General features: G+C 41.7%; 1 protein-coding gene across 2 annotated transcripts in view; it reads left to right on the plus strand.

Moving 5' to 3' along the window:
- The first annotated feature begins 3,478 nt into the window (after positions 1 to 3,478).
- The window catches only part of LOC128700862 (protein lethal(2)essential for life), a 47,780-nt gene continuing 27,449 nt past the window's right edge, over positions 3,479 to 23,809 (plus strand). Inside the window, exon 1 of one of the 2 annotated variants that reach the window (XM_070104717.1) lies at positions 3,479 to 3,605. The gene's annotated coding sequence lies outside the window, so the exon portion shown is untranslated. The remainder of the gene's footprint in view (positions 3,606 to 23,809) is intronic. The other variant, XM_070104718.1, reaches the window with a different exon arrangement.

Genomic DNA, 23,809 nt, shown 5'->3' on the forward strand with positions numbered 1-23,809 from the left:
CAGGTACCATCACCAGTGTGTAGGAACACAGGTACCATCGCCAGTGTGTAGGAACACAGGTACCATTACCAGTGTGTAGGAACACAGGTACCATCACCAATGTGTAGGAACACAGGTACCATCACCAGTGTGTAGGAACACAGGTAACATCACCAGTGTGTAGGAGCACATGTGACATCACCAGTGTGTAGGAGCACAGGTGACATCACCAGTGTGTAGGAACACAGGTACCATCACCAGTGTGTAGGAACACAGGCAACATCACCAGTGTGTAGGAACACAGGTACCATCACCAGTGTGTAGGAACACAGGTAACATCACCAGTGTGTAGAAACACAGGTGACATCACCAATGTGTAGGGACACAGGTACCATCACCAGTGTGTAGGAACACAGGTACCATCACCAGTGTGTAGGAACACAGGTACCATTACCAGTGTGTAGGAACACAGGTACCATCACCAATGTGTAGGAACACAGGTACCATCACCAGTGTGTAGGAACACAGGTAACATCACCAGTGTGTAGGAGCACAGGTGACATCACCAGTGTGTAGGAGCACAGGTGACATCACCAGTGTGTAGGAACACAGGTACCATCACCAGAGTGTAGGAACACAGGTACCATCACCAGTGTGTAGGAACACATGTGACATCACCAGTGTGTAGGAACACAGGTACCATCACCAGTGTGTAGGAGCACAGGTACCATCACCAGTGTGTAGGAACACAGGTGACATCACCAGTGTGTAGGAACACAGGTACCATCACCAGTGTGTAGGAACACAGGTGACATCACCAGTGTGTAGAAACACAGGTGACATCACCAATGTGTAGGGACACAGGTACCATCACCAGTGTGTAGGAACACAGGTACCATCACCAGTGTGTAGGAACACAGGTACCATTACCAGTGTGTAGGAACACAGGTACCATCACCAATGTGTAGGAACACAGGTACCATCACCAGTGTGTAGGAACACAGGTAACATCACCAGTGTGTAGGAGCACAGGTGACATCACCAGTGTGTAGGAGCACAGGTGACATCACCAGTGTGTAGGAACACAGGTACCATCACCAGTGTGTAGGAACACAGGCAACATCACCAGTGTGTAGGAACACAGGTACCATCACCAGTGTGTAGGAACACAGGTAACATCACCAGTGTGTAGGAACACAGGCGACATCACCAATGTGTAGGGACACAGGTACCATCACCAGTGTGTAGGAACACAGGTACCATTACCAGTGTGTAGGAACACAGGTACCATCACCAATGTGTAGGAACACAGGTACCATCACCAGTGTGTAGGAACACAGGTAACATCACCAGTGTGTAGGAACACAGGTGACATCACCAGTGTGTAGGAACACAGGTGACATCACCAGTGTGTAGGAACACAGGTACCATCACCAGTGTGTAGGAACACAGGTACCATCACCCGTGTGTAGGAACACATGTGACATCACCAGTGTGTAGGAACACAGGTACCATCACCAGTGTGTAGGAACACAGGTACCATCACCAGTGTGTAGGAACACAGGTGACATCACCAGTGTGTAGGAACACAGGTACCATCACCAGTGTGTAGGAGCACAGGTGACATCACCAGTGTGTAGGAGCACAGGTGACATCACCAGTGTGTAGGAGCACAGGTGACATCACCAGTGTGTAAGAACACAGGAGACATCACCAGTGTGTAAGAACACAGGTGACATCACCAGTGTGTAAGAACACAGGTGACATCACCAGTGTGTAAGAACACATGTACCATCACCAGTGTGCAAGAACACAGGTACCATCACCAGTGTGTAAGAACACAGGTACCATCACCAGTGTGTAAGAACACAGGTACCATCACCAGTGTGTAAGAACACAGGTACCATCACCAGTGTGTAAGAACACAGGTACCATCACCAGTGTGTAAGAACACAGGTACCATCACCAGTGTGTAAGAACACAGGTGACATCACCAGTGTGTAAGAACACAGGTGACATCACCAGTGTGTAAGAACACAGGTGACATCACCAGTGTGTAAGAACACAGGTACCATCACCAGTGTGTAAGAACACAGGTACCATCACCAGTGTGCAAGAACACAGGTACCATCACCAGTGTGTAGGAACACAGGTACCATCACCAGTGTGTAGGAACACAGGTACCATCACCAGTGTGTAGGAGCACAGGTGACATCACCAGTGTGTAGGAGCACAGGTACCATCACCAGTGTGTAGGAGCACAGGTGACATCACCAGTGTGTAGGAGCACAGGTGACATCACCAGTGTGTAGGAGCAGACATGCTGCGCATTCACTAACAAATTAGGGCATAAAGTCACCTGGTTCTAGAACTTTTATCTAACTTCTTAAATACCCAGAAAAACACTTTTGTCCCATATGTTATTTGTGATCTTAAATAAAGTAAGGCGAAGACTCGCACTTCACATTGTTTGTGTAGTCATAATATATATTAAATGGAATTGTTGAAAATAAATGGTATAAAATACCGACACAATGGAAACAAACACATATGCAGTTTAATGTGAACCTTTATTGACAACGTTTCGCCCACACAGTGGGTTTTTTCAAGTCACACACAGATCTGTGTGTGACTTGAAAAAGCCCACTGTGTGGGTGAAACGTTGTCAATAAAGGATCACATTAAACTGCATATGTGTTTATGTTTCCAAATGGAATTGTTGCTTGAAGAGATGGGAGGGAGTGGAGGTTGAGGGGTGGGGTAGGGGGTTGAGGGGTGGAGGAGGGTTGAGGGGTGAGGTAGGGCTTGAGGGGTGGGGTAGGGGGTTGTGGAGAAGGGTAGGGGGTTGAGGGGTAGGGTAGGGGGTGGAGGGGTAGGGTAGGGGGTGGAGGGGTAGTGTTGGGGGTTGAGGGGTGGGGTTGGGGGTTGAGAGGTAGGGTAGGGGGTTGAGGGGTAGGGTAGGGGGTTGAGTGGTAGGGTAGGGGGTTGAGTGGTAGGGTTGGGGGTTGAGGGGTAGGGCATGGGGTTGAGGGGTAAGGTAAGGGGTTGAGGGGTGGGGTTGAGGAGAGGGATTGAGGGGTGGGGTTGAGGGGAGGGATTGAGGGGTGGGGTTGAGGGGAGGGATTGAGGGGTGGGGTTGAGGGGAGGGATTGAGGGGTGGGGTTGAGGGGTGGGGTTGAGGGGTGGGGTTGAAGGGTGGGGTTGGGGGGTGGGGTTGAGGGGAGGGATTGAGGGGTGGGGTTGAGGGGAGGGATTGAGGGGTGGGATTGAGGGGTGGGGTTGAGGGGTGGGGTTGAGGGGAGGGATTGAGGGGTGGGGTTGAGGGGTGGGGTTGAGGAGTGGGGTTGAAGGGTGGGGTTGGGGGGTGGGGTTGAGGGGAGGGATTGAGGGGTGGGGTTGAGGGGAGGGATTGAGGGGTGGGATTGAGGGGTGGGGTTGAGGGGTGGGGTTGAGGGGAGGGATTGAGGGGTGGGGTTGAGGGGTGGGGTTGAGGGGGGTCATCAGCCAGCCAGACACTGGTGGTGGTGGCTGATAATAACGTCAGGACGTCAGTCTTCTCTCATACATCGCCGGGGAAGGGTGCTGCTCACTTTGCTCTCAGAAATCACAAGCTGCTCTATTAAAAGGTAAATTAATGTGTATATTTGCTCAGGTTATGTTTGTCATATTGTAATTAAGTTTTGACTTAGTGAAAATTGACGTTTATGATGAGCTCTTGATCCAGTTTATTTAGGTTCAGGTACACGTAAGTACGGTTATCTCACAGTGTAAATTACCTAACATAACTCCAAGTAATTTATTTCCATTGGGATAAATTAGGACCCCAGTGGCAATAAGTTATTAGGTACGGCTACACAGGTACAGGTATGCACAATTTAGGTGATTATAATTATCATTCATAGTAATATGTAAATTACCCACGACAACTAAAAAAATCAGTGACGTATTTTCATTGTGCTTAATTAAAGTTATCTCACAAAGGAAACTCGCTGTGAAAGCTGAAAGGGGGGGGGGTAAATCTCCAGAAGCCATTTATCGGACCAGACTTACAATCTGTCCAAATCCCCTTGTAAACTTACCTGATGCTCGTCCGCTTGTATTCTCATTACTTTCACATGTCTGTGCACTGGGACACCTGACTCTGTCCCTTCCGTCATGTCATTCACATATACAGGAAAGAGCACCGGACCTAGGACTGACCCTTGTAGAACTCCACTCAACACGTGAACCCACTCTGACACCTCGTCTCGTACCGACACACTTGTCTCCTTCCTGTAATTGTGAGTTCATTACCTCTGTAACTTGTTCATCTATCAAAACTTTGGAGTCCAGTCCCTGGACCCATTATGTACCTCTGTAATCTGACTACCGTCCACAGGATGGGTATGGGGTGCATAATTAACATATTACACTAACTCCTTCCTGTCAAGTATTCCCTGATCCATTTCAGTACTTTCCCTCCTATTCCTGCCTGCTCCTCTAGCTTTTCAACTAGTCTCTTGTGTGTTACTCTGTCGAAAGCCTTCTTACAGTTCAAGAAAATTCAGTCTACAATTGTTAAGATCGTCTGTCTGCGACTGTATTAACACATTGGCCGTCTCCCACCAAGGTCGGGTGACCCGAAAAAGAAAAACTTTCACCATCATTCACTCCATCACTGTCTTGTCAGAGGCGCAGTTACACTACAGTTTTAAAACTGCAATATTAATTTGAGATGTTCCCAAGTGGGCGTGGGAGAACACTGTATGTCACTGCAACTGGTGGGGTCCAGGAAATAACTCCTCCAAGGATGTTCCTTGTTGCCGATGAAGCTCTTGATTCATGGAATTGGACCTGTCCTTCCCCTTCTATGGGCTGAACTTAATTGGCGCTCATTTTCCAGGCGATATATGATCCCTACGGGTTTAGTTCTTCCCAATTAACTTCATTAATAATAAGAGAAAAGAACGGCAGCAGAGACTTGTTGCTTGGAGTGTTTGTGCAGCATGGGAGAGCACTGCAGAACAGTATGAACCACCAAGACTCATTGCTTGGAGTGTTTGTGCAGCATGGGAGAGCACTGCAGAATGAACCACCAAGACTCATTGCTTGGAGTGTTTGTGCAGCATGGGAGAGCACTGCAGAATGAACCACCAAGACTCATTGCTTGGAGTGTGTGTGCAGCATGGGAGAGCACTGCAGAATAAACCACCAAGACTCATTGCTTGGAGTGTTTGTGCAGCATGGGAGAGCACTGCAGAACAGTATGAACCACCAAGACTCATTGCTTGGAGTGTTTGTGCAGCATGGGAGAGCACTGCAGAACAGTATGAACCACCAAGACTCATTGCTTGGAGTGTTTGTGCAGCATGGGAGAGCTCTGCAGAATGAACCACCAAGACTCATTGCTTGGAGTGTTTGTGCAGCATGGGAGAGCACTGCAGAACAGTATGAACCGCCAGGTTACGCTCAACATTCCTGAGGGTCGTAGGTAACCAGTATACAGAACCTTCGCTCTCCAGCCGCTAATAATTTTTAACCTTTTTAGGGAAGAGTCGTGTGGGTGTTGTGGAGGCTGTGGGACGCCTGAGGTACCACTGTGTAACAAATACACACGCTATTAAGTGAAACTTAAATAATATACTTCTGGTAGATATACAGATACAAATATACTTTTGGTAGATATTATACAGATACAAGTTTAAACTAGATTACATGAACTTCACGACGGTTAATGAGGCAGATTCTCGTCTCCCTCACACACAACAATTAGAAAATGGGAAAATGTAATTGCAGTACATGTTAAAGAAAAAGATGAAGATACACGATACTAGGATTCTTGGTGTTTTATCAGAAGTATAAGTAACACAAGTCTTAGGTTGTACTGCAACATTGTAACAAGCCTCAAGGTTGTACTGCAACATTGTAACAAGCCTCAAGGTTGTACTGCAACATTGTAACAAGCCTCAAGGTTGTACTGCAACATTGTAACAAGCCTCAAGGTTGTACTGCAACATTGTAACAAGCCTCAAGGTTGTACTGCAACATTGTAACAAGCCTCAAGGTTGTACTGCAACATTGTAACAAGCCTCAAGGTTGTACTGCAACATTGTAACAAGCCTCAAGGTTGTACTGCAACATTGTAACAAGCCTCAAGGTTGTACTGCAACATTGTAACAAGCCTCAAGGTTGTACTGCAACATTGTAACAAGCCTCAAGGTTGTACTGCAACATTGTAACAAGCCTCAAGGTTGTACTGCAACATTGTAACAAGCCTCAAGGTTGTACTGCAACATTGTAACAAGCCTCAAGGTTGTACTGCAACATTGTAACAAGCCTCAAGGTTGTACTGCAACATTGTAACAAGCCTCAAGGTTATACTGCAACATTGTAACAAGCCTCAAGGTTGTACTGCAACATTGTAACAAGCCTCAAGGTTGTACTGCAACATTGTAACAAGCCTCAAGGTTGTACTGCAACATTGTAACAAGCCTCAAGGTTGTACTGCAACATTGTAACAAGCCTCAAGGTTGTACTGCAACATTGTAACAAGCCTCAAGGTTGTACTGCAACATTGTAACAAGCCTCAAGGTTGTACTGCAACATTGTAACAAGCCTCAAGGTTGTACTGCAACATTGTAACAAGCCTCAAGGTTGTACTGCAACATTGTAACAAGCCTCAAGGTTGTACTGCAACATTGTAACAAGCCTCAAGGTTGTACTGCAACATTGTAACAAGCCTCAAGGTTGTACTGCAACATTGTAACAAGCCTCAAGGTTGTACTGCAACATTGTAACAAGCCTCAAGGTTGTACTGCAACATTGTAACAAGCCTCAAGGTTGTACTGCAACATTGTAACAAGCCTCAAGGTTGTACTGCAACATTGTAACAAGCCTCAAGGTTGTACTGCAACATTGTAACAAGCCTCAAGGTTGTACTGCAACATTGTAACAAGCCTCAAGGTTGTACTGCAACATTGTAACAAGCCTCAAGGTTGTACTGCAACATTGTAACAAGCCTCAAGGTTGTACTGCAACATTGTAACAAGCCTCAAGGTTGTACTGCAACATTGTAACAAGCCTCAAGGTTGTACTGCAACATTGTAACAAGCCTCAAGGTTGTACTGCAACATTGTAACAAGCCTCAAGGTTGTACTGCAACATTGTAACAAGCCTCAAGGTTGTACTGCAACATTGTAACAAGCCTCAAGGTTGTACTGCAACATTGTAACAAGCCTCAAGGTTGTACTGCAACATTGTAACAAGCCTCAAGGTTGTACTGCAACATTGTAACAAGCCTCAAGGTTGTACTGCAACATTGTAACAAGCCTCAAGGTTGTACTGCAACATTGTAACAAGCCTCAAGGTTGTACTGCAACATTGTAACAAGCCTCAAGGTTGTACTGCAACATTGTAACAAGCCTCAAGGTTGTACTGCAACATTGTAACAAGCCTCAAGGTTGTACTGCAACATTGTAACAAGCCTCAAGGTTGTACTGCAACATTGTCAAGGTTGTACTGCAACATTGTAACAAGCCTCAAGGTTGTACTGCAACATTGTAACAAGCCTCAAGGTTGTACTGCAACATTGTAACAAGCCCCAAGGTTGTACTGCAACATTGTAACAAGCCCCAAGGTTGTACTGCAACATTGTAACAAGCCTCAAGGTTGTACTGCAACATTGTAACAAGCCTCAAGGTTGTACTGCAACATTGTAACAAGCCTCAAGGTTGTACTGCAACATTGTAACAAGCCTCAAGGTTGTACTGCAACATTGTAACAAGCCTCAAGGTTGTACTGCAACATTGTAACAAGCCCCAAGGTTGTACTGCAACATTGTAACAAGCCTCAAGGTTGTACTGCAACATTGTAACAAGCCTCAAGGTTGTACTGCAACATTGTAACAAGCCTCAAGGTTGTACTGCAACATTGTAACAAGCCTCAAGGTTGTACTGCAACATTGTAACAAGCCTCAAGGTTGTACTGCAACATTGTAACAAGCCTCAAGGTTGTACTGCAACATTGTAACAAGCCTCAAGGTTGTACTGCAACATTGTAACAAGCCCCAAGGTTGTACTGCAACATTGTAACAAGCCTCAAGGTTGTACTGCAACATTGTAACAAGCCTCAAGATTGTACTGCAACATTGTAACAAGCCTCAAGGTTGTACTGCAACATTGTAACCAGCTCAGTACCATTAAAACTATAACTCTGCCTTTCGGTTATGAGAAAAACTGTCGTTGAGTCTCTAGATAAAATTTAAACAAATATTTGAGAAGCTTCCGAAATAAGTTATCACCTTATATTGTGGTAAATTAAATTTACCTGGATGTAACTCATTAGATACATACCAGTAAATGGTAACAAAGATTATTATTTATCAAAGTTACATAGACAAGTAGGAATTTTGAGACACCTAGGTCGCAAAAAAATGTCCCCCTTCGATACCTGCAACTGTCATATCCACAAGTCACTCTTGACCTATATTAATTTCAAATGAAATATACATTACCAAGAATTATGGTAAACATTATTATAAATTTGTGGACTACGTTAAAATTAATAAATGATTACATATACATATTTAGGTAACAGGAGAAATTATAATCATAACACTCACCAATTAGTCTGGAAATTACTGTGTGTCATGTACAGAAACCCCCTCTACCTAAATTTATGAAAAAATTACTGGCCAGAATTCTAAACATAAACATAGACATCTTATCTTAGGTTCCTGGAGCTGTACTGTCCATCTGCTTAATGCTCACGTCATGCAGGACTGCACATCCAACAATTTCGGCTCCTATTTGAGATGTTTTAAGCCCAATATAACCCCTAGAGCGACGAAAATATGCACATTACATTAGCGTGCTTGTACCACATTCAAAAAACAATGGCGTCTCCTCTGCTGGTCAGTGCAGGCGCAGAGCTAATTATAATATAGTTTATTTAGACATGATATATAGTAGTACAAGCCAAAAGCCCCTTGTATGCACAGCATTATGGGCAAAGTTAAAATTAAAATTAAGATAATTAGGCTATAACAGATTAAATAGTAAAAGTTACAGTAAACAATTAACAATATGAAGTAAAATTGAGTATTTTAACAATGAAATTTGAACCTTAAAATTTTGGAGCATTACAATTTAACAAGTTAAAAGCATTAGAGTTTTATAACAGAATAATCAATTTACTATATGTGTGGTTTTATAATTTATCAAATCAGATGAAGAATTGAAATCAAAATGACGCAACTGAAACAATTCACAAAAGAAAATTACAAAAATATAAAGTAAGGCGTCGTTCCTTCCTGGATGATTATCAGGTCGCAAGTAACTGTAAGTCGATGAGGTAGATATGGGCAAAATTTAATTATCTTTATTGTCGACGATTTTCGCCGGTGTAACATGAGTGTTCTCTTGTTATTATGTATCAATCATTGTATGTATATAGTTCTACTGTCTTCCATATATATCATTGAATTTGTGTTTATGACGTCACTGGTTGGCGAAACATCTACAATAAAAATACCCAGATATTGTACATGTGTCTAGTTTTTATTTATTGTAAGACGATTGTAAGTAGGAGCTGCCTATTGTAGGTCAGAAGTCCTGTTACTGACCACACACATGTAAACATGACACATCAGTGACTAAAATAAGCTTATTTAGGTACAGGTACACATAAGCACAATTATTATACCTAGTAATGTGTGTAAATTATATCCTTAATTGTTAAAGGAGTGGATCGGTAAGCTAGCGGAAGGTCTTGGTCAGATGACCAAAAGCTCCAGTGGCGGGTCATCATATGTGTGGAAAATACTGAATATATTTTCCAGAAATACAGCAGTTATATGTAAATAGATGGCCATACTGTATTTAATAAAAATTTATGTTATGAAAAATGGGAAATTCTGCGCCTGCGCAGAAGAGATTCGCCATTGTTGTTTGAATTGGACACTAACGTTAGTGAATAATGGGAAGAATTTTCGTGCTCTAGAGGTTAAAATTGGGCTGACACCTCTCAAATAAGAGGCGAAATTGTTGGATGTGCATTCCTGCATAACTTGAGATATCCGGGACCAACGGGCAAATTAAATGTGGAAAATTGCATTTATCCGAATGTAACTCATTATGTACATAACAGTAAATTATAATAAAGATAATTATTATTTATCGTTTACATAGACAAGTAGGAATTTGGGACAATATGACTAAGACCAGCGTCAGGAAACACTTGTCGTTTTTCTTAACGTATCTTACCCAACCTGACACTAACGACACTTTGGAACACAAATACATCAAAGAATGACCCTTAAGGGGGGGGTCTTGATGCTACCGAAGTGCTCTTGATCCAAGGAATGGAACTGCCTCTTTCCCCTCATCAAACCTGATTACTTTGCATACCCCAGATGCTATTTGACCCTTAAGGATTTAGCTCTCTGATATTAATATAATATTTTTAATAATCAAAAAAATAGATTTAAACAGAATTTTCAGGTGAAGGTTAGAATGGATATTTAGAAACTGCATAAACTAACCGACCTTCAGTAAGGTCTCTATTGGTTAGAAAGTCACAAATTTACATTACTCACTTCGAAGAGAAACCAAAATTCAAGGTCCTTGTCCCCTCAAGGAAGGCTCCTTGATGTTGGTGAGGGGCTCTTGATTTAGGAAATTGGATCTGTGCTCCAGTTCCCCGAATTAAGCCTGAATACCTTCCACATCCCCCCCCCAGGCGCTGTATAATCCTCCGGGTTTAACGCTTCCCCCTTGATTATAATAATAATCAAGGTCCTCGTAACAAAGTTTGATCTTCAGTCGTCTTATTAAGTGCAGAAAAAAAATCTGATTTCAAATTCTTAAAAATTTAGATCAATTTGAGATTTGTAAGTGAGACACTTTTTTTCTGGATAGTTGCAGTAAATGAATACTAATGATTATGATGAATACTAATGATTATGATGAATACTAATGATTATAATGAATACTAATGATTATGATGAATACTAATGATTATAATGAATAATGATTATGATGAATACTAATGATTATAATGAATACTAATGATTATGATGAATACTAATGATTATGATGAATACTAATGATTATAATGAATACTAATGATTATGATGAATACTAATGATTATAATGAATAATGATTATGATGAATACTAATGATTATAATGAATACTAATGATTATGATGAATACTAATGATTATGATGAATACTAATGATTATAATGAATACTAATGATTATAATGAATACTAATGATTATTAATATTACATATCATAATTACTTGGTAAATTTAAGACACGTAGAGCAAGTGGAAAAAAAAGTTAAATTTGAACTTTATCAAGTTAATTATTTGTCCAGAGTAAACAAAAGGTCGGAGAAACTTATTTTTGTATGGTACGATATATAACTTATTTTGTATGGTACGATATATAACTTATTTTGTATGGTACGATATATAACTTATTTTGTATGGTACGATATATAACTTATTTTGTATGGTACGATATATAACTTATTTTGTATGGTACGATATATAACTTATTTTGTATGGTACGATATATAACTTATTTTGTATGGTACGGTATATAACTTATTTTGTATGGTACGATATATAACTTATTTTGTATGGTACGGTATATAACTTATTTTGTATGGTACGATATATAACTTATTTTGTATGGTACGATATATAACTTATTTTGTATGGTACGATATATAACTTATTTTGTATGGTACGGTATATAACTTATTTTGTATGGTACGATATATAACTTATTTTGTATGGTACGGTATATAACTTATTTTGTATGGTACGATATATAACTTATTTTGTATGGTACGATATATAACTTATTTTGTATGGTACGGTATATAACTTATTTTGTATGGTACGATATATAACTTATTTTGTATGGTACGATATATAACTTATTTTGTATGGTACGATATATAACTTATTTTGTATGGTACGGTATATAACTTATTTTGTATGGTACGATATATAACTTATTTTGTATGGTACGATATATAACTTATTTTCATGGTACGATATATAACTTATTTTCATGGTACGATATATAACTGTTTGATATTTAATGTAAAAATTTAAGGAATTCGTTTATCAATTTTTATTAATATATCAATAAATACAATATATTGACAACTTAAAGTAGAATGGAAATAAATAGAATGACTTGGAGAACGTATAAATCTGTTGGGGTAGGAAGGGGGGGGGGTAGGGGTCATCCCTGAGAAGGTTGGAGGGAGGGGGTAAGGGAGGTTTTGTGGGCGAGGGGCTTGGACTTCCAGCAAGCGTGGGTGAGCGTGTTAGGAGAGAATGGAGACAAATGATTATTGGGACATAACGAGCTGTTTGAGTGTGAATAAGGTAATATTTTGTTTAAGGATTCAAGGAAACCGGTTAGCCGGACTCGAGTCCTTAAAATGGGAAGTACAATGCCTGCGCTTTAAAGGAGTTTGGGATATTGACAATTTGGAAGGATGTCTAAGCTGTCGTATCTGAACCCCTCTGCAAAGACAGTGATTATGATGAGTGATGGTGAAAGTGTTGAATGATGAAAGTTTATATATATATATAGATATATATATATATATATATATATATATATATATATATATATATATATATATATATATATATATATATGAGAGAGAGAGAGAGAGAGAATGACAAGGGCAGGTAACCAGTGTGGATGTTGTAAACTTCTCTAAATGCAGTTCCATCTTTTACGACTCTTGCTCCTTCGTTTCTCTTTTATATAACGCTGAACTTGCTTGAATTTCTCGTTTCTCCTGCATGCAAACCTGCGTTAACCTTTTTTTTTCCAGACTTGTCTAGAGGTTTTGGGCGTGGGAGGGGGGGGACCTTGTTTGTTGTGGGGGGTGTGGGTGTGAGTGTAGGGAAGAGCAAGGAGGCAGAAAGTTGTGGTTGGGTTAATTAATGAGAGATGTGTACTCACCTATTTGTGGTTGTAGGGATAGATTTATAGCTCCTGGCCCCGCCTCTTCACTGGTTGCTACTGGGTCCTCTCTCTCCCTGCTCCATGAGCTTTATCAAACCTTGTCTTAAAGCTATGTCTGGTTCCTGCCTCCACTACGTCACTTGCTAGACTATTCCACTTCCTGACAACTCTATGACTGAAGAAATACTTCCTAACATCCCTTTAACTCATCTGAGTCTTCAACTTCCAATTGTGACCTCTTGTTACTGTGTCCCATCTCTCGAACATCCTGTCTCTGTCCACCTTGTCAATTCCTCATAGTATTTTTATATGTCGTTATCATGTGTGTGTAGCTAATTTTGTAATGGGTGCATTACTGTGTAGACATTATTAGTCAGGTAAGCTTACAAAGTTTGGAAATACAGTATATCTTCAAGCGTGGGACTTAGCAAATCCTGTTCTGGAGTCATATGAAGGATACACCTAAAGTGCAAGCATCGATGGAAGCTTAAAACCTTAATAAGATATATGAATATAATGGTCATGATGTGGCGTGTTACGGAAAGGTTGTCTAGACAAATTACGTGTATTAGAGTACTCAAGAGGTGGCGGTCACCAGTTTCAGCTCCTGGCCCTGCTATGTAATATCTTTGGTTAGCTGTTAGGCAAATAGAACTCTGGCGAGTCACACAGTGGCGGTGGCCAGACTCAGAAGTAGACAAAGGGGGTGGGGGGGCATACTCGTAAATGACCATTTTTAAATATTACTCGTAAAACTTGACCATTGTTTATCGTTAGTAAAACTGATTAAAAAATTTTGATGTTAAAGTTCATAAATATGGTAGCCCAAATAAAACTATCGGATTTTTATGACCCCATCATGTTTAATTACACTTCTGGTGTACGCAACTGCGTTTAATAAAAATTTAGGATAACGAATTTATATGCACACGACATTGACTTCCCCGTACAATAAGTTACAGGAACGCCACAATAATGTTTCGTCATTATTATCGTTGTATTTACTGTTTAATTTTTTATCCTAGTATTAAATCCAGTCGACTAACGCCCATGTACCTTATTACTGCTTGGTAAACACGTCATCGATATACCTCCTCGCCCCCCAAATTCCTCTTATCTCAGGGATTGGTTTGTAAGTTTATTCAGGTATACACAAATACAGTTACATAGAATTATCATACATAGCAGCATATGTGTAGAGAACCTAGCATAACCCCAAAAAGTTAGACAAAGTTACTAATTTCCATTGGGGTCGCCTTATTTCCATTGGTGTCGCCTTATTTCCATTGGGGTCGTCTTATTTTCATCGGGGTCCTCTTATTTCCATTGGGGTCCTCTTATTTTCATCGGGGTCCTCTTATTTCCATTGGGGTCCTCTTATTTTCATTGAGATTCATAGATGTCCTTCCTCCTCCCATTTCTAGGATCTCACTGTAATTAGTTACATACAGAGAATAACTGGTTAACGATCCCACATCCCTCAAGGGTCTCTCTGATTAGGTCATCGACGACCAGTCCCCGGCCACTTTCTGTGTATATTTTTCAAGGGCAAAATAGCTTGGCAGTGAGTTGTGTGGCCAAACACGCTCTGAAAGAATATTTCAATGCAGCCTCAACCAGTGATGCGGCCAAGTTAGTTATTCATGCTTGCTACTGTTCAGGCTAGCTACTGCTCATGCTAGCTACCGCTCGTGCTAGCTACTGCTCATGCTAGCTACTGTTCAGGCTAGCTACTGCTCATGCTAGCTACTGTTCAGGCTAGCTACTGCTCATGCTAGCTACCGCTCATGCTAGCTACTGATCATGCTAGCTACTGCTCATGCTAGCTACTGCTCATGCTAGCTACTGCTCATGCTAGATACTGATCATGCTAGCTACTGATCATGTTAGCTACTGATCATGCTAGCTACTGCTCATGCTAGATACTGATCATGCTAGCTACTGATCATACTAGCTACTGCTCATGTTAGCTACTGTTCAGGCTAGCTACTGCTCATGCTAGCCACTGATCATGCTAGCTGCTGTTCAGGCTAGCTACTGATCATGCTAGCTACTGATCATGCTAGCTACTGATCATGCTAGCTACTGCTCATGCTAGCTACTGCTCATCTAGCTACTGCTCATGCTAGCTACTGATCATGCTACCTAGTGCTCATGCTAGCTACTGCTCATGCTAGCTACTGCTCAGGCTAGCTACTGCTCATGCTAGCTACTGATCATGCTAGCTACTGATCATGCTAGCTACTGCTCATGCTAGCTACTGCTCAGGCTAGCTACTGCTCATGCTAGCTACTGCTCATGCTAGCTACTGCTCATGCTAGCTACTGCTCATGCTAGCTACTGCTCATGCTAGCTACTGCTCATGTTAGCTACCACTCATGCTAGCTACTGCTCATGCTACCTAGTGCTCATGCTAGCCACTGATCATGCTAGCTACTGATCATGCTAGCTACTGCTCATGTTAGCTACTGTTCAGGCTAGCTACTGCTCATGCTAGCCACTGATCATGCTAGCTGCTGTTCAGGCTAGCTACTGATCATGCTAGCTACTGATCATGCTAGCTACTGATCATGCTAGCTACTGCTCATGCTAGCTACTGCTCATCTAGCTACTGCTCATGCTAGCTACTGATCATGCTAGCTACTGATCATGCTAGCTACTGATCATGCTAGCTACTGATCATGCTAGCTACTGCTCATGCTAGCTACTGCTCATCTAGCTACTGCTCATGCTAGCTACTGATCATGCTAGCTACTGATCATGCTAGCTACTGCTCATGCTAGCTACTGCTCATCTAGCTACTGCTCATGCTAGCTACTGCTCATCTAGCTACTGCTCATGCTAGCTACTGATCATGCTAGCTACTGATCATGCTAGCTACTGATCATGCTAGCTACTGATCATGCTAGCTACTGCTCATGCTAGCTACTGCTCATCTAGCTACTGATCATGCTAGCTACTGATCATGCTAGCTACTGATCATGCTAGCTACTGCTCATGCTAGCTACTGCTCATCTAGCTACTGCTCATGCTAGCTACTGATCATGCTAGCTACTGATCATGCTAGCTACTGATCATGCTAGCTACTGCTCATGCTAGCTACTGATCATGCTAGCTACTGATCATGCTAGCTACTGCTCATCTAGCCACTGATCATGCTAGCTACTGATCATGCTAGCTACTGCTCATGCTAGCTACTGCTCATGCTAGCTGTGGAAAATTAAATTTACCTGGATGTAACTCATAAGATACATACCAGTAAATGGCAACAAAGATAATTATTAATTATCAAAGTTACAGAGACAAGTAGTAATTTTTAGGGCACCTAGGTCGCAAAAAATGTCCCTCTTCGATACCTACCATCTCTCCACAAATTGCTCTAGACCTATATTAATTGCAAATGAAATATACATCACCAGGAATTCTGGTAAAATTTAATATAAATTTATGGACTATATTAAAATTAATAAATGATTACATATACACATTTATATAACAGAAGGAGAATATATAATCATAACACTCACCAATTAGTCTGGAGATTACTGTGTCATGTACAGAACTCCCCTCTAACTAAATTTATGATGATAATACTGGCCAGAATTACAAATATAATTTAGATAGCTTATCTGAGGTTCCTGGAGCTGTCCTGTCTATCAGCTGCTCAAATTATGCAGGACTGCACATCCAACAATTTCGGCTCCTATTTGAGGGGTTTTAAGCCCAATATAACCCTAGAGTGACGAAAATTATACACCTTACATTAACGTGTTTGTAACATATTCAAAAAACAATGGCGTCTCTTCCCTGCTCGTCAGTGCAGGCGCAGAGCCTCCCTGTCGGCTCCATTCTCTAAAATACACTTTTTATCAGGTTTATTTACACAGCATAATTTTGGGAAATTATTTTCCACACACACTCGGGGCCAGGAGCTGTGTATCGACCCCTGCAACCACAATTAGGTGAGCACACACACACACTTAACCCCTGCAACTACAGTTAGGCGAGTCCACTAATGTTAAATAACTGAAAGAAAAGACTGCAGACGATGCAATATCCTCCAGGTATACAGACGATGCAATATCCTCCAAGTATACAGACGATGCAATATCCTCCAGGTATACAGACGATGCAATATCCTCCAAGTATACAGACGATGCAATATCCTCCAAGTATACAGACGATGCAATATCCTCCAAGTATACAGACGATGCAATATCCTCCAGGTATACAGACGATGCAATATCCTCCAGGTATACAGACGATGCAATATCCTCCAGGTATACAGACGATGCAATATCCTCCAGGTATACAGACGATGCAATATCCTCCAGGTATACAGACGATGCAATATCCTCCAGGTATACAGACGATGCAATATCCTCCAGGTATACAGACGATGCAATATCCTCCAGGTATACAGACGATGCAATATCCTCCAGGTATACAGACGATGCAATATCCTCCGGGTATACAGACGATGCAATATCCTCCAAGTATACAGACGATGCAATATCCTCCAGGTATACAGACGATGCAATATCCTCCAGGTATACAGACGATGCAATATCCTCCAGGTATACAGACGATGCAATATCCTCCAGGTATACAGACGATGCAATATCCTCCAGGTATACAGACGATGCAATATCCTCCAGGTATACAGACGATGCAATATCCTCCGGGTATACAGACGATGCAATATCCTCCGGGTATACAGACGATGCAATATCCTCCGGGTATACAGACGATGCAATATCCTCCAGGTATACAGACGATGCAATATCCTCCAGGTATACAGACGATGCAATATCCTCCAGGTATACAGACGATGCAATATCCTCCAGGTATACAGACGATGCAATATCCTCCAGGTATACTCCAGAGGAGCCAGGATGCTCCTCTGGTTACAGTTATTTAACATAAGTGAATACTGTACAAGATCTTAAGTCAGCCCGGTGGCCTGGTGGTTAACGCTCCCGCTTCACACACGGAGGGCCCGGGTTCGATTCCCGGCGGGTGGAAACATTTCGACACGTTTCCTTACACCTGTTGTCCTGTTCACCTAGCAGCAAATAGGTACCTGGGTGTTAGTCGACTGGTGTGGGTGGCATCCTGGGGGACAAGATTAAGGACCACAATGGAAATAAGTTAGACAGTCCTTGATGACGCACTGACTTTCTTGGGTTATCCTGGGTGGCTAACCCTCCGGGGTTAAAAATCCGAACGAAATCTTATCTTATCTTATCTCTACTCTCATCTGAAGGAGCCATTCATGACAAAGTTGACCTTAGATAGGTACAATTAACTTTTATGTGTTACATAAGGGGTAACCTTGTTAGAATTTAAGAGAAGTGCCTTGATATCAGTGAGGGGTTGTTGATCCACTCTCCTTCCTTGAGTCGAACCTGATAGCCTGGTTGGTCAGACAAACCACTAGGAGACAGTCTGGGGGCGGATCACAGGGGCATTGACCGCAAAACCTGGAGTTTACCTGGAGAGAGTTCCGGGGGTCAACGCCCCCGCGGCCCGGTCTGTGACCAGGCCATAAAGTTCAGGCAAATATTTCCCTGGGCGCTTTGACCCCAGCTGATTTAGCGTGCTTTTGTTAATTTAATAATGATGCAGCTAAGAGAATTCGGTACAAAAATAATATTTTAATTCTTGCGATAACCTTCATCAGATTATTAAATTAAAAACTGTGATTTTTTCTTAAGAAAAAAATGGTTTCCTTGACCACTGTGACATAAAACAGTCAGGCTGTATGAAACATCTGGGGCCTTGCTTATATATTCCTCCTGTCAACTATTGTTTGGTTATTCTTAAGTCTGCAGTATCTGGTGTTGTTCTCTCACTCAAGCCTGTTAAACCATGCTAACACCGGTAACAACAAAGACCACTGGTATTTTAGTCCACACAGTTTCTTGTACTTACTGGAGCGCAGGCGAGAGAGATACATCATAATCTACACCTGGAAGATCCTGGAGGGACTGGTCCCGAATTTGCACGCACAAATTACATACGCCCAGTGAAAAGTAGGGGTGCCATTAGTATGCTAAGAGAAAACACAATAAGTGTCCGGGACCCAAGACTGTTCAACAGCCTCCCACCAGCCATAAGGGGAATTATCAATAGGCCTCTGGTTGTCTTCAAGAGGGAGCTGGACAGATACCTAAAGTTTACCTGGAGTTTACCTGGAGAGAGTTCCGGGGGTCAACGCCCCCGCGGCCCGGTCTGAGACCAGGCCTCCTGGTGGATCAGAGCCTGATCAACCGGATCGCCGGGCTATAGTCGTACGTTGAACTACGTGCGGCCAGCAGTAACAGCCTCGTTGATCAGGCCCTGATTCACCGAGAGATCTGGTCATGAACCGGGCCGCGGGGGCGTTGATCCCCGGAATACCCTCCAGGTAAACTCCAGGTAGGTAGTCACCTTCTCTCATCAGTTGCTCACGTAAGCACATGTACATCACCCATTCTCCGAAAACACTGACTCATTGTCCACGTAAGTACATTTCAACGTATCATCTTGAGACGGAGGAACGATCCTCCACTCCTTGCACTCTGACACACTGTGTGTGTAGGGGGGAGGGCAGAAACCCTACATAGTTTCAAGACAAGGTTTGATAAAGCTCATGGAACATAAGAGGACCTAGCTTCGAGCAGTGAAGAGGTGGGGCCAGGAGCTATGAATCGACCCCTGCAACCACAAATAGGTGAGCAAGCGTACACACACACACCAGACCAGGAGCTATGAATCGACCCCTGCAACCACAAATAGGTGAGCAAGCACACACACATCAGACCAGGAGCTATGAATCGACCCCTGCAAGCACAACTAGGTGAGTACACTCGTCCTGTGGTATATACTCCTCGGAGAGTTATGTAACCTTAGCTGGATAGGTGATCTCATGGACTTAGCGCAAGAGAGAGTGTAACCATAAATAACTACACCCACCAAACCCCGGTCACCCTCACACACACACTCATTTGTCGGGATGTACACACTACGCCTACTCTCACTGACTCACACTACACCGAACATTATCCATGGTCGCTTTCTCTCTCCCCGCGGGTTTACCACATGTGGGAGCACCGTGGCCATCCTCACCTACTCCACCTTCACGTGTTTACCTGGAGTTTACCTCAAGATATTCAAATTAATGCCAAGGGCTGGTAAGCCAGGATTAAACAGTCACTAGGTTTGGCTTTTTTCCATTGGAAATTTAGATTGGAAAAACGGAAGATATTGCTACAACTCATTACCAAGTTGAGAATGGAATGAACGGTAAATCTTACACAGTCACCATAGGGAAAGCTACTGTCACTTGCTAAATAAGGATAAACTTTTTCTGTACAAAAACTAAGGGATTAAACTCCTACAAATACTATATATATATATATATATATATATGTATATATATATATATGCATATATATATATATATATATATATATATATATATATGTATATATATATATATATGTATATATATATATATGTATATATATATATGTATATATATATATATATATACATATATATATATATGTATATGTCGTGCCGAATATGTAAAACTGGTCAATTAGCAAGAACTCATTTAAAATTAAGTCCTTTCTGAAAATTTCTCTTATACGTTTAAAGATATATTTTTTTTCATTAATGTTAATATAAATTTTTTTAATTTTGCACCAAAAGTATCTTAGAAAACTTACCTGACCTTATTATAACAAGAACAATTTATTTTAGCCTAACCCAACTAAATATATTTTAGATTTGTTTACAATAATTTAATACTAAACAAACACAGTGAAATATATTTTTTTCGTTAGGTTCAGAATGATTTTGGCGAAATTATTGCATACACAAATTTTCACTTGTCCTATATGGCAAAATGAACGTTGCTATTTAAGCCAAGATCGCAAGTTCTGCCTATTCGGCACGACATATATATATATATATATATATATATATATATATATATATATATATATATATATATATATATATATATATATATATATATATATATATATATATATATTGATCAAACTGGGATGATCATCTGTTGTCTTGCCAGAAATGTGCAGATATAAGTATGCAAGTGAGCCTCCAGATTGCAGTATCTTCACCCCTCCTTCAGGGTGCAGACACTGTACCTTCCACCTCCAGAACGTCTAAGTCCAGATAATCATTCTGTTTCCCTTTATAAATGTTACGTTGCCCGGCACTCCAGCAGCACGTCAATTCCCTATAACCACTTGTCTCCAGTCATGTGTGTATCTTTGAGTTTATATACTCTGAAATTAACTAATCCCATTTTCTTGAATAAAGTTTACTCGACTAGTGGTTTACAGGTGAAGTTCAACCATAATGACCCTAGTGCATACAATAAGTTTTGACCCTAACATAACAACTAAATTGCCTGGTAACAGAACTAGACATGGTCAGTCGTGCGTGCGCGCACGCGCTTGTGCAAGCCTAGACATTTGTGGGGGTGGGGGGTAGGATTATCAGATTGGCAGCTTCTACTCTCCCCTCTCTAATCTCCCACCTGTGCCCCTCCCCCTCATGCCTCACCTGCACTCTCTCCCTTATCTACCACCTGTGTCTCTCCCCTCCTTATGCCTCAACTGTATCCCTTTATTGTAGCCAGGTCGAACCATTAGCACCATCACTCGCTGGCCAAGACCAGACAAGTGTACAACTTTAATATTCAGAATCGCCATTATCCGCGATCGTGACATTAAACTTAAGATTGTGACCAGATCTACCTGGAGTTCATTACCTTTGTAACTTGCTCAGCTATCAAACTTTGGGGCCCAGTCCCTGGACCCATTATGTACCTCTATAATCTGGAAATAAATGGTATAAAATACCGACACAATGGCAATATAAACACAAATGCAGTATAATGTGATCCTTTATTGACTACGTTTCGCCCACACAGTGGGCTTTTTCAAGTCACAAACAGAACTACCTGGGGTGGAAGGAAAGCGAGTATTTATAGTCCGGCTGAGGTCAGGTGAAGAATGCTGCATCTGATGATGTACCGAGTTGGGTTGTAGAGTCTAAAAACTTGGGTAGCTTGGAAAGGAGACTGGACAAGTTTGTGAGCAGACCTTCTACAGTGTTCTTATGTGGGATAGCGATGAAGAAGTTTCTTGGCAAGTGGTTCAGCTATGTTATAGAAGCCACTATTCTGGTTGAAGTTGTCGGATATAGAAATAAGTGATGATTCCAGGATTCTTCGGTATTGGGTGTTGTCTTCTGTGGCGATAAGTCTTGAGTTTCTGTAGTTTATCAAGTGGTTGTGTGAATTACGGTGTTGTACGCATGCATTCCTTGTGTCGTCAGACCTGCTTGCGTATTGGTGTTCTGAAATACGTGTTTGGAGGTCCCTTGATGTTTCGCCCACGTATAACTTGTTGCAGTCATTACAAGGGATTATGTATACCCCTTACACCCGTATACCCGTATACCCGTATACACCAAAACCAAACGTGGTGTAATTATAGGCTTCTTCCTGCGTGCACTCAGAATCTGCAGCAACGAGTTCCTTGAGGAAGAATGCACTATAATTGAACAGGTATTTTCCAAACTCCACTATCCTCGTCACCTCATCAGAGACTGCAGACGGCGAGCACTAAACATCTTCAACACACCCAGAGAAGACACTGCCGAGAAGAGATACATAGTCCTTCCCACCAACTCCATTGCCAAACATGTTTCCAACATCTTTGCCAAAACATCATTCCAAGTATCTACCTCCACAACCACGACCATCAAGGACATCACCAGTAGTAGGCAGGACAAGCCTCCATCCTCTGCAGGGGTATACATAATCCCTTGTAATGACTGCAACAAGTTATACGTGGGCGAAACATCAAGGGACCTCCAAACACGTATTTCAGAACACCAATACGCAAGCAGGTCTGACGACACAAGGAATGCATGCGTACAACACCGTAATTCACACAACCACTTGATAAACTACAGAAACTCAAGACTTATCGCCACAGAAGACAACACCCAATACCGAAGAATCCTGGAATCATCACTTATTTCTATATCCGACAACTTCAACCAGAATAGTGGCTTCTATAACATAGCTGAACCACTTGCCAAGAAACTTCTTCATCGCTATCCCACATAAGAACACTGTAGAAGGTCTGCTCACAAACTTGTCCAGTCTCCTTTCCAAGCTACCCAAGTTTTTAGACTCTACAACCCAACTCGGTACATCATCAGATGCAGCATTCTTCACCTGACCTCAGCCGGACTATAAATACTCGCGTTCCTTCCACCCCAGGTAGTTCTGTTTGTGACTTGAAAAAGCCCACTGTGTGGGCGAAACGTAGTCAATAAAGGATCACATTATACTGCATTTGTGTTTATATTGCCACCTCTATAATCTTTTGACTACCGCCCACAGGATGGGTATGAGGTGCATAATAAAAGTATTAAACAAATTCTTTATTTAACGAAGTTCTACCATACAATTCATAGTTTTACTTCGCTCTGTTACCGATTTCGTCGACTTGTGTGTCAACTTTGGTTGCTGGACCAGTGTCAAGCAACCAGAGTTGACACACAACACAATTAAGTCGACGAAATCGGTAGCTGGTGATCCATTGGCCATCCTAAACCAGTGTCTAGACACTGTATAAACACTGGTTTAGGATGGCCAACGGATCACCAGTCAACGCGATATGGGTTAGTCTGTATATAGACCACCTGGAGGGGAAGCAATAAAAGTTTATCATCCCGAGGGTGTAATGTTGCTACATTTTGTGAACGATGTATTGGTTATAGCACCCAGACTCGACACTGATCCCAAAACTTCCC

Source organism: Cherax quadricarinatus, chromosome 94 (genome assembly GCF_038502225.1).
Source record: "Cherax quadricarinatus isolate ZL_2023a chromosome 94, ASM3850222v1, whole genome shotgun sequence".
In the NCBI taxonomy this organism is placed as follows: Eukaryota; Metazoa; Arthropoda; class Malacostraca; order Decapoda; family Parastacidae; genus Cherax; species Cherax quadricarinatus.